Source organism: Lactuca virosa, chromosome 4, assembly GCF_052849685.1.
Source record: "Lactuca virosa cultivar CGN04683 chromosome 4, Lactuca_virosa_CGN04683_v6, whole genome shotgun sequence".
Lineage (NCBI taxonomy): Eukaryota > Viridiplantae > Streptophyta > Magnoliopsida > Asterales > Asteraceae > Lactuca > Lactuca virosa.
In genome coordinates, this window is record NC_136429.1 from 20,268,115 (window position 1) to 20,278,327 (window position 10,213).

At 35.2% G+C, this 10,213-nt stretch overlaps 1 long non-coding RNA gene across 1 annotated transcript; it reads left to right on the forward strand.

Moving 5' to 3' along the window:
• Positions 1-443: 443 nt before the first annotated feature.
• Positions 444-1,299, forward strand: LOC145109632 (uncharacterized). The gene is made up of 2 exons (XR_013709109.1): positions 444-685; positions 927-1,299. It is a non-coding gene; the product is annotated as an uncharacterized LOC145109632 (long non-coding RNA).
• Positions 1,300-10,213: the final 8,914 nt, after the last annotated feature.

Here is a 10,213-nt window from a genome sequence, read left to right on the forward strand (position 1 = left end):
AGGCACTAGTAAAATCATTCGTCGACAACACTTTGGAATAATTACATATAAATATACTCTTTCTTGGCCAAGAAACCCACAAAAAACTTGTGGCTCAAAGTTCCCTATCCACGAATATAAAAAATCCACACATGTGTGAAATAGATCCGTTTTCTTTCACTTCATATCTTTCTAATTTCTAATCTGAACAAAATATTTAAAATAAGCAAAAGATTAAAATGAAAACTAATCTATAAACGAAAGAACTGAAAAACACAAAATATGCTTACATCTCTTATTCTTTTTCAAGTCATTTAAAAGTTTTTCTTTATAAAATAACTCTAGACTTGAGATTTGGCCGAAAACCTTGCAGTATATTGTAGCCACGAAATTTTTTTTATTAAAAAAATACTCACTCAAGGCCAAGAACTCTCCAAAAAAACTTGTGGCTGAGAATTGTGCTGACGTGTCTCGCTTAGACCAAAAGTGGAGCAAAAAGTCGCACATGTATGCTTACAAGACGACGAAAAATCAAACAACACATACATACATTCATTCTTCAAAGAGAACTCAGTCGATAGATAAACAGTTAGTGATGTCGGAAGTGAACGACGCGTCGATTAAGTTTTTCGGAAGCACAATTCAATCTAGTTACATTCTCAGTCAAACTGATGAACAACAACGGAGGTCTTACAAAGGCATCAAGGTATTTCAAAGCAATTCTAACACAAACCCATTTCAAAACAGTTGATTACAATTGTGTATAATTTTGTATTTTTGGTTTTGTATTTTAAGATTTAGTGGGGTTTTGGTTGCAGTATCATGATTTGTTGTTTGTTGAAATGCATGTGAAAGATAGTGAGCATTGATTAATAATTTAATATTTAATTTTATGATCGAACAATTCACAGGAACATAAATAAATTGATTGTGTTAATCTTTTTCAGGCGTTTCGATCAGAAGGTGATGAGATTGCACTTGGCAAGAAAGCTTTGGTCAATTTGCGAGCGAACCCTGCAGCCATGTCAAGATCAGTTAACTTCCATGAGACCTCGTAACGTTGAACAACATCCATATTGAGAAGTTGATTTTCATACGAATCAATCAAGCATATGGGCATCAAACTGTTATCTAAAAAATAGACTAATAGATTTTCATTGAAGTTACTTAGAAAGAATAGTCTTGAAATGTATCAAGATCAAGTGTAAATGCCTAATGGTGATGTGAGCTAGTATTCTATTGAGAATTTATAATGCTTACTACTGTATATTTCATACTCGACTTTTGTTTTTAATACAAAATTTTGATATTACCCTTTAATCTCTTACGCCATCTCCAAACTACTTCTATTTTTTCCTCTTCTAAAAATGAAGTAAAAAAAGTTTTCCTCTTCTAAAAATGAAGTAAAAAAAAGGTAATAATAGTATTTCATCTTCAACCCTACCCCATTACTTTAAAAAGTAGACTAAACTACACAAATGGTCCCTGTGGTTTGTCGAAAATTGCTACTTTATTCAAAAATGTTTGGACTAGCACCAGTGGTCCAAAAGTTTGATTTTGTTGTGAGTTTGGTCCAAATTACTTTGATTTTTTTTAAAATGACAGATTTGCCATTTTTTAATTTCATTTTCTATTTTTTTTATTTTGTTATATTTTTTATTTAAATTAATCAAAAAAGAAAAAAAAAGAAATATGTTTTCAGTCCTCCCTCCTATAAACAACACACCACCACCGATCATCATTTCCTCTCTCTCTCTCTCTCTCTCTCTCTCTCTCTCTCTCTTTGGAACACCTCTGATCTCAACCCTCACCAGCATGCTCTTTGTTTCTTCTCCGGTGATGGAAACAAATATGCAAATGAGGGTTTGCTTCGAGTTAGGTTTTGCTGAGGAACAATCAAGTCGGATATTGTTTCTTCTCTAGCACATATAGAATTGGAGTTGTGATGTTCTAGTTAATCGAGAAACAAAGGATAAACTGAGACATATTCTATGAAGTGTTTTCTTGTCGGGAATCCACACAAACTTTTGAATATTTGTTTTAGCTCTTCAAGGAGTGTTCCTTCGGAGAAAACTCGAATGTCAAGAAGTTAGTGGGATTCGTATTCATCTTGAGAGTTTCAAGAGTCAACCGATAATAAACATTTTAGTTATCACTAGCACGCGACCCGAGGTTGATAGCTTATCGTGTTTAATTGACACATTCTTATTTCTGTGCACTTCTAATTAAGTCGGTAATGCTTATGAGTTCTATGTTTTTCATTTAACTAGAAAATCAAAAAACATGTTAGTTAGTGAAAGGACATTAATCAATATGGATGAGCTGCTCACAACATGGAAGCATGGGTACGCCCTTATGCAACCAGATGGCAAGAAATTGTGTTCAATCCATGAAGAAAATCTAAATTTGAATTTGGTTTTTCCCTAAACGTTATCTTAACGTTATCTTATGATTGTAGGTTGCAAATGACAGATTCACATAGATGGGAACATATGCACCTTGAAATCTATGGGGTAAAGATTCGCTCTAATTCATGAAAACGATTGTGAGGAATCACTTTTGCTGGTAGATTTTAAAGATCTGATAAAGATCAATATGGATATTTAGTATGTTAGTTGCATTCTCAAATTATAATATGATTGCGGCATCCCTTTTCATATTTGAAATTGTGAAGAATAGCAAAGGAACTGCTTGAACTTTCATGACATACATCTATTAGTTCTGAAAGGGTTTAAACACACACATACATTATCCAATTAAGGTGCATATACTTAAGAAGTCTAGTTGGAGACTTATCGAATCATCGCGTAACAGAAATCTGTACTTCAGTAAGAAAGTCAAGAGTATTTATTTCTAGAAGTCCAGTTAATTTTTTGATACATGTCAAAGCTAGTGGCAACATAATTGTTCTGCTAGTATTGTATGTTGACAATAATGTTCGTAGAGAACAAAGTTTTCAATTTGGAAAGTGCAAAGTTTGGGAATTTTTTTTGCTTTAGTAGGTTCAAGGGAGAGGACACTCAAACTTCTTTTCGAATATAAAGGTTTAGATTGTATAGTTTAATAGAACTTACTCATAGATGTATATGAAGATCATGTTGAAATGGTTCAGCATAGGAAATTCTATATATGGAAATATTATAGCAAGAAATTGAATAGAAATCAGATCCTTATATAAGGTATAATGAGTTGAGTCCCATGTGCTTCAGATATAGGATTGATTACATATGCTATAATATTCACTTATTCTAATTTTTCAAATGATTAGAGCATTGTGAGAGAAATGAACTAGAATTTTGTGTGACTAAAGTTGTTAAATAACTGTCAAGAACATTCTAAGGTTATACCAAAATACTGGTTGTTTGTGGACGGTTAAGTGTATTATATTAATTTGGATGGACCATAGTGACATGATTCTGGATTGAGATAGTTCTTGATCAAAATTGATGGTCATATGGAAATGTTTCCATAATGTGAGATACTTGAAAAAGACTACATGTGAGTTGGAAACTTTAATGCAAGAGAAGTGTTCAAGGAGTGTACTTAAATTAGAACCTTCATTACCATGGAATTGTTTCTAGTAACAAAGTTCCAATGGGATATTCTGTAATATCAAAGACTCAGTGTTTGAGAATCTAGAATCTTGATATCACAGGAGATGAATGTATGATAAGTTGGAATTCCATCACATCTTGGATAGTGATAAGAATTTAGAATTGTGAAATGAGCATCATTGGAATTATGTCGAGTTGATATGTTCACAATGGAAGAACCATAGAGAGGCATAGTATGCATGTTCATAACAAGGCATGAATAATGTTTAATTCAAGTGGTTAGTTGATTACTCAAAACATTATACAATGAATAAAGTCGTAATTATTATGGTGAATAAATAATAGATAGTTATTTATTTTCAATAGGTTTGAGACCATAGTTAATTAGTTTATTATTGTGTTTCATTTTACATGTTTTACTTCCTGAATGATTTGATTATTCGAAATTCGTTAGTCGCTCATACTTTTAGAAGTAAGTAGTGAATTAAGGCTGTCATGAATTGAATTGTAGATTGTCTATGGGGATTATACATTGCACCGGTTGCTACAATATTCATGAGTACTTAGAAAATGGAAATTTTGAGTATTGAATATACCCACGCTTAGAGAAATACTTCATGGATTCTATCACGAGTAATTCTTAGATGATAATATCTTATATTCTTGAAATGGAGATATATGAGTTATAATTTACAAGTCAGTTGTGCATTCGTGTTACGTAAAAGCAACAGTAACGTGATTTTATAAACGTAGTGTCATGCATGATTTGGTGAGTAAAAGATACAAGCATATGAGTCGAAAATTATTCGTTCCTTTTATCCTAATGGGAACAGTGATATCTTTGGGCCCCTCAATGATTTGATGTCGTCATCTGAAGTGCTTGGCCAAGCCCAGATTGAATTGATGGTTTCAATTAGTAGTCTGAATTCAGTCGTCATAAATCGGGAAATCGGGAAACATAATTTTGGATAATGGGATTGATTTCAATCCATGTCTCATATCCATATGATATCTAGAAGAATTGAGGAATAATTAATCAGTTATCTAAAGGACAAATATCTGATCAGATCAGAGTTCGATAGTTGCTATGGAAAGCACCCTTTGTTGTTTAATTTAGAAGTTATCCTAGTAATTTAGTTTTAGACTTATCTAAGTGGGAGACTGTTGGATTATGTTCCTAAGCCAATAACTAAATTAGTATAATCTTGAATTATTAGCAAAGTCCTTTTGGGTTGCCCTCAAACCTAATAATTGATTGGAATGCCTTTTGGAGAGAGATGTTGATTTATTAATTTATTATATGATTAATAAATTAATTAGAAATGAAAATAAATAATTTATTAATATATTATGAGAATAATATATTAATTAGAAATATTATTGTTTAATTAAAAATTAATCATAAATTAATTGGATTTTTTTGGGATTAATTAGATTAATTAAAAATGGAAGGACTAAAGGTGACGATGTTCAAAAGTTAAACATTGACAAATTATAGAACCTCCCATGAGGGGGGGGGGGGATTCTATATGGTTAAGGAGATTTTCTTGGGCGTTAAGGAAGCCTAGGAATTCTTAGGGAGCAAGAAAAGGGATAAGGGCTTATCTAAGGAAACTACCTTATCAATAGCTCCTCTAGTCACGTATATAAACCCTCTTAAGGAGTTTCCATTGGAGAAGAAGTTTCCAGTTCCGCTTTGTTCGTAGGCAGAGGAAGAACATCTGATAGAGGTGGAGGTTATAGAGGGAAGTCAAGTTCCGAATCTAAAGCCCAAAATCAAATGTTATAACTGCAAGGAAGGGAATAATGGTGTTGGACCAAGCAACAACAACGATGTTGTGGTTCAAAGAAATTGTGAAAAAATAGATATGGTGATGTTTTGACAGTATGTATATCTAATTCTGCTAATGCTTAGGTCTTGGACTCCGGAGCATCCTATCATATGACATACAATCGTGACCGGTTCAACTCCTTCAAAGATTGGAACAACACAATCAAGATGGGTGATGATTGGGTGAGTAGTATCAATGGAAATAGTACATTGCAGATCAAGATGCACGATGGTATGGTCAGGAAACTTGATTGATGGTTCCTCCTGAAGCTTTGGAAGAATTTAAGTATTATGGAAATGGTGATTGGTTAAGAGTCTCCAAGGTAGTTAGGAAGGGGAAGATAAATCATGGGATTTTATATCCTAAAAAGAAGGACGATTACGGGGACGATGACTGTATCCCAATTCTTGTATCAGTATGATGATGAAAGAAAGTTGTGGCATTATAAGTTGGTATATGTGAGCAAGAAGGGGTTGTTTGGTGGAGATGCAACTGGAAATGTTAAACCTGGTGAAGCTTATGTTCAAGAGATACAACGAAGGGTGAAGTTTAGTTTGCTTCAACACCCAAACAAGGAGTTCCTCGAGCATGTTCACTCAGATCTATGGGGTCCCTCTCCAGTGAAGTCTTATAGTGGATGTAAACACTTTGTGACTTTTATCGATGATTTCTCACGGAAGGCTTGGGTGTACTTTCTAAAGAAAAATCACAAAGATGAATGGTTTAGGCGGTTCAAGGAGTGGAAGACCATGGTTGAAAATTTGACCGGGAACCAAGTCAGGTCATTTAGAATGAAAAATGAGTTGGAATTCTACAAGGATTTGTTTGATAACTTGTGCAAAATGGTAGGTAAAGTGAGGTATCACACTGTATGTCTAACACCACAAAAAATCGGAATAGCAGAATAGATGAACCAAACACTGGTGGACCATGCTCAGTACATGAGATTATCTAATGATTTATCAGAGTAATTCTAGGCGTAAGCAATCAACACGGCTTGCTATATAGCGAATAGATCTCCATCAACTGCAAATGATTGTAAGACTCCTTAAGAGGTGTGGTCTAGGAAAATCTATTATAATTTTGGTTTACGAATGATTGGATGCCCTGCTTATGCTCATGTGAATGATGGTAAACTGGAGTTGAGGGCAATGATGTGCATATTTCTAGGATATGCATCTGGATGTAAAGACCACCGTCTATGGTGTAAAGAAGGAAAGACTCCAAAATTCGTTATAAGCAGAGATGTGACCTTTGAATATGCTATGTGTAACTAGAGAGGAGGTGGTACAAGTTTTCTGGGGAATGAACAGGGTGCAAGCCAGAAGGTGGAATTTGAAATAGAAACCCCACACAATTTTGTGATAAATGTGGAACAGCAGGGTGACATTGATCATTGTAGATGCGTGGAATCCCTTGATCAACCCAGGGAATAAATGTCTGATGATGCGGATGGCAAGAAAGACAACAACGAATAAGCTTCTGGAAAATGATCTTGTGATGAACGGTTTAGGAGCTAAAAAAAATGTTAACAATGATGGAAATTCAGAGTGATAGAGAGCATGTGGTTACACATTTTTCATTACATTGAGAATGTCTTGCGGTCGTTCTATCATGATCAGTCCAAACATGTTGGTACTTATTTGGACATTTAAGGCAATCATTAAAAGCTCATTGGGAAGTGGTCAAGTGGATCTTGTGAAACTTAAAGGGAACACTTGATGTTTGTCTGGTGTATGATGCAAATGCACGACACACGCACTTGGATGGATTGATAGACTTGGACCATGAAAGTGATCTGAAGAAAAGAAGATCATTGGCGGTTGTTCTTTTGTAGAGTCTTATTTTGAAGGTGGATATTGTGATAAGGTCGTTGCCTAGAGATAAGTTTAAGCTTTGCTTGGACATGGTTGATGTTTGCAAGATGTAAGCCCCTATGGGGAGAGGAAGTTATAGTTTAAGGTGGAGTTTAGAGGATGCTCAAGTCAAGGTGGATATTGTTAAATATGACTTGAGCATTTGGAGCATTCATATAGAGAATTTGAGTTCAATGGATCACTTGGAACTCAATGGAGTGCTTTGGGTTCATGGAGCATGTTACAAAGGAAAAAATCATCTAAGAATGAGATGGATCTCCTGAAAAAGGAACAGATAAAGTGACAAAGGAACACATCTTCTAAAAGGGGGTATGGAGCACCTGGTGTGGAATGGAGCATCCTGGTGCATGGATACACCATGTGTGATTAAGATGTCACCACTTAGAAGTCAAGGTGTGCCACTACTGAAACTTGATATGCCACGAAGTGACTTAATATGTCACCAAGTGAATTAATACATCACCAAGTAATATGATGTAACAACCCGAAACTACGACCGTTTCCGTTACACGATTTCCATTAATAAAAATTCAAATTCATTAACTTTTCCGTCAAACTTCTTGGTTTAGAAAATAATCTAGTTATATATAATTAAATTATTTACGAGTCGGAACCAAAAATCGCGCGGGAACCCGAATATCTCGAAAAACCAAACATTTCCTGTCTAAGTGAGGTTACGACCGTAAACCCGTTTACGGCCGTAAACCCGTTTACGGCCAGTAAAGAGTGGACCCCACCACCGACCACAAAACCCCTATAAATACGAGACCTCCACCTTCATTTGAACATTTCTGGCCAAAAACTCTCTCCTTCACTCTCTAAGAACCTTGACCGTAAACACCTAAAATCAACACCATTGTTCTTGATTTTACGGTCCACCTTCAGAACGTCTGGAGCACTTATCTCCCCGAAATCAACACCATTGTTCTTGATTTTACGGTCCACCTTCAAAGACCGTAAACGCTGTTCTTGAGTTTACGGTCCAAGCATTCAGAAACCGTAAACTCTGTTCTTGAGTTTACGGCCGTAAACTCATCGGGCCTTCAGAAACCGTAAACTACCAGTCGACCGTAAACCCTTGTTCACGGCCGTAAACACCTTTTAAGTGGTGCTTTTGACTGAAAACCCACTTTCATCGATTCGATCAAGTCCCGGTAACATTCCTCAATCGAATACAAGTGTTCCTCTAACACTTTATCTAACGAAATCACTAATTTAGATACATATACGTATTTATTTGATAATAGGATTCCGTTAAGTGTCACGTGCAACAACTCGAGGATCTTCATTTCAGTCAACTCTTTCCCACAACAACTGTGAGTTCATACCCCTACATTTTCCGTATTTTTAATGTTTTCAGGGGGGGATACAAGCTAAACATAAATGTTTTTCAAAACCTATGCAAATCTCATACTTTAACCCTTTTGTACTGTGTTGAGCATAAGGGACGTTTTCACTAAAATTTGCATAGTTTTCCGGACATGCTATTCACTATACATGCAAACTATAATCGGTATAGTTTGGGATTTTCTAAACATAACGAGTACAGAAACCTTCACTACTAAACATATGCATTAAGACAGAAATAGTTTACAGTTACATCACTACTTTATCATGGTTTTCATAACTGTAATTATCACTATATACGGTATACATACGGATTTTCACTACGATAGAACGCTACTACACTACATGTAAGCTAGATTGTACAATACTGTGAGGCACTACTTCACTACTGTACCCTTTGGTGTACAGGGATAAATCCTACCATAGTATAACCAGAGTCTCCTGGAGGGAGAGCTTGAGATTTGTGAATAGATCTATTCGGGACTGACAATCCCACATCTTGACTGCTAGCTACAGTTAGGCGGGCACGCCTGAGATGTACAAATGTCATTTAACTCGACGCCTGAAGAACGTTGGAAAGGTCTCTAGTCATATCAAGCATGGTTATACGACTCACATTATGTATAAATCACCTTTAGTTTACAACCTGGCACTCTTCAACAGTTTTATTTTTACTAAATAGAACTGATACACACTACGTATACTGGTTAAAGCCAGGGTTTTTCAAACAGAACCGATTATGCAATGGTTTCACATACAAAATACTTATACTCATGATTAGTTTTAGCTAGTCACATGAGGTAGTATTTTCGCACATCACTACAGTTTTCCGTAACGAACATTCATGGTTTTATACAAAATCGATAACGCTACCTTTTCACTAAAGAAAATATCGGATTTTCTTGGAAACATACAAATATTCATGGTTTATTACAGAACTGATAACACTACATTTTCACTAAAGAAAATATCGGATTTTCTTGGAAACATACAGATATTCATGGTTTATTACAGAACTGATAACACTACATTTTCACTAAGGAAAATATCGGATTTTCTTAAAACTATACAAATATTTTCCGAACTCATCAACGATTTTCACTACAAACCACCGCTTATGAACTCACCAGCTTTATGCTGATACTCTTTCAAACTGCTTGTATTCTCAGGAAATCAGTAGACAGGTACTTGCTGGATTTTCGAGGAACTGGAGCAATAAGAGTTTTATGTTTATACTATACAAAGCTATTGGATGTAATTCAAACAAAGTTTCAACTGATGTAAACATTTTTATTTAAGTATTCACTGTAATGGTTGTGTTGCTATGATTGCTATTATTCATTGGTTGTGATGCTACACATGACGTCCTCCGCCCCGAAATGTTTCCGCCATCGGTTTCGGGGTGTGACAGATTGGTATCAGAGCCCTTGTTTATAGAGAACTAGTATACTGAACCTTACGTGGTATACAACTATAAACACTAAGGGGCCTAAGTGCTCTACGCTAAAAGTATACTTTCAAAAATATAAGTATTTTATAAAAGTATACGAGCATGCATACATAACAAAGTTCGTGTCTCTAGTAGAACAAAACAAAAAGTATTTGGATGTTGGAACGATGCGGT